The 2,862-nt window shown below is 33.5% G+C and overlaps 1 pseudogene; it reads right to left on the bottom strand.

The window, feature by feature from the left end:
* Positions 1-2,468: 2,468 nt before the first annotated feature.
* LOC122115618 lies at positions 2,469-2,565 on the bottom strand (annotated as a pseudogene).
* Positions 2,566-2,862: the final 297 nt, after the last annotated feature.

Here is a 2,862-nt window from a genome sequence, read left to right as displayed (position 1 = left end):
TTTTTTAAAGACACTTGCTTTCATCTAAAAAGGAGGCCTATCTATTGTCTTCATGTGATTTTGATGATTGAACGTGCTTAGTGAGAAGGTCAAAATGTATTAGTAGTCCTTAACTATCAATTCTCATTTATCTTCTTGTAGAATATAATGATTAAATCAATAGTTCAGAATCATGCTTCCATTGCAAGTGGATCACCAGTAAGAAATCCTCAATACCAATTCCCACAAAGTTTTGTCACAGATACAATCTCCCTGCCTTCTCTGCTGCTTGACTACCTTCCTATTCCTTCATTGTACAGGAAAAGTGTGATTCAACTGATTTCAGTCAGATCTGTTAATAGAATTATCAAGGATTTACTTTATTGTCTGTAATTTGGTCAAAGTTATGTCTCTTTATGTAGGCTACTAAAAATGTATTTACTAATTTCAAGTAAATACATAAATTCTATTTCCATCTTTTTTAAAAAATAAAATTTTGTTTGCTCTATAAATTGATCAGAGGCATGGATTTTGTGGCTAGATAGGTTATTGCACATCTGTCTCTCTCTTTTTCCCTTTCTTGGTTCTCATAAATAATATGATTGCTCCATAATTATCCTAATTTATTTTGCTTTTATATTTTTGGTTGCATCATTTCACTTTTTGCTCTGCCATCTAACAAATCATTTATATAGAAGGCATTATTTCCTATTTTCTCATTCCTAGAATAAGCTGCACATGAAGACATCACTGGTCTTCATTTTCAGTGTGTACATTTGAATATGGAGGAACATCTTTCCTCTGTTCTCTAACAATTCCATACTCTCCGGTTAGAATAATTTCGAATAGTAAAATTGGAAAAAGAGAAAATAAATCATGGTGAATAAACAGATGCAGAAAATTCACCAGATATTTCTGACCAGTTCAACCAATGTGAACTAATAGGGAAATACATGGATACCTCATTCCCACTGGCTCTCAAAGTCTCTGGTTAGGCAATTCTTAGGAATATGAGGAACAAGATGAAAAAGTAAGGAATGGTATCAATTAAAGAAAAAAAAATGGAGAAAGATCCAAGCAAATTTCTTCATTGGGCTGCCAAAAATATTCGGCTTATTACAGTGCAGAGACTTCTTTCCAAATGGCCACTCATGTGAATAGTAGGGATGACGATGAGTATACCCCTCTTCATTGAGAAGCCTACAGTGGACACTTAGACATTGTCAATGAGTTGGTGTCTCAAGCGGCACATACAATAATTGTAGATGACTAGACACCCCTGCACAGTGCATATACGTGGAATAATACCAGAGTGGCTTCTTTCTTACTTCATCATGATACAGATACCAATGCCCAAACTAAAGGCCTCTTGACCCCCTTGTATCTTGCTGCTGAGAATTGAGATAGCAAAGATACGCTGGATGTCCTTCTGTTGAACCATTATATAAAACCAGGCCTGAAGAACAACATAGAAGAAACTGCATTTGATATTGCCAAAAGGATAAGTATGTGTCATTCCCTCTATGAAGTTGTGGAGGGCTGTACAAATTGTTCAACTAAGTCCTAATGTTCGGGTTAAGTTTCTTAAATTTCAAAAATGCAAGTCCATCTTTTGTGTCCCTACAAAATATTTTCACAAACAAATAAGAGCAATATCTTTTTTTTTTTTTTGGTCTGTCATGGGGCTTGAACTCTGGGCCTGGGAGCTATCCCTCTGTTCTTCAGCTCAAGGTGAGCACTCTACCACTTGAGCCACAGCTCCACTTCCAGTTTTCTAGTGGTTTATTGGAGAAAAGAGTACCACAGACTTCCCTTTCCAGGCTGGCTTTGAACAATGATTCTCAGATCTCAGCCTCCTGTGTAGCTAGGATTATAGGCATGAGCCACCAGTGCCCGGCAACACCAATATTTTACTGTAAAAATTCATGGATTCCGCGGAATTCTTCCAAATGAATTGCCTGCATTGGATGTCAAAATGTATTCAATAGTTTTTGTATACATGTATAATGATTTCTTCAGAGTTTGTGATTTTTTAATCAGAAATAATTTTAACTTACCTGTTGAAATGAGTAGTTCAGAAAGTAAAATATTTCTGGTGCTTGTCTGATAAAGTATATTTTAAAATATTCTATATTCTATGTTTGCATAATGTTCATAATTTATTTTATTTTCTCCTAGATATACTTTGAATTCTACATTACTTTATAATATATAGGTTAATTAATGTTTCCTTTCCGATTGCATTCCATATAGAAACATTTTGATTCCTTATTTTTTCTAGGTCTTTATTTTTCTTTGGGATAAAATGACAATGTTGTCTAATTTGAAGTTTTGTAAATTTTATGCTATGTAAACGCCTTTCTGAGCTGAAGATTTAATACACTGATGTCAAACTAAATTTAATTATATGAATTACGTGTATTGTTACACTTGTAATTTTGTAATCAACCTTTTAATAACTGTTTTTCATTTCTTGCATCTGAAGAATGAAAAATATGGAATACTTCTCAAATTTTCATATTATCCTTTTGCAAGTGCCATGTTAATCTCTGTATTGTAATTTGAGTATACGTGCTGCTGATGCATGTAGTATCCTCTAAATTTAAGTTGTTAATGATGCAATCTTTATACAGGCTTATATCTATGGGTGCCTACTTGTAACAAGGATAGCTTCTTGTTCCTAACAATGCTATCGGTCTTATTTCCCTAAAATTCTGTGAATATTGGAAAAATTGTATTGATCAGTCGATTGCTCACATTTGCAAATTTTTTTGTCAATGACTATCAAGTCTTTTTATTTGGAATTTTATCGTACTCTCAATTATTTATAGATAGGTCTAAAGGTGATGGCTTTTTCAAGTACTTATTTATCCAACTGAATTA

The sequence above is a fragment of the Dipodomys spectabilis genome, unplaced genomic scaffold, assembly GCF_019054845.1.
Source record: "Dipodomys spectabilis isolate Male_0828 unplaced genomic scaffold, ASM1905484v1 ptg000121l, whole genome shotgun sequence".
Classification (NCBI taxonomy): Eukaryota; Metazoa; Chordata; class Mammalia; order Rodentia; family Heteromyidae; genus Dipodomys; species Dipodomys spectabilis.
This window is presented reverse-complemented; position numbering and strand designations above follow the sequence as displayed.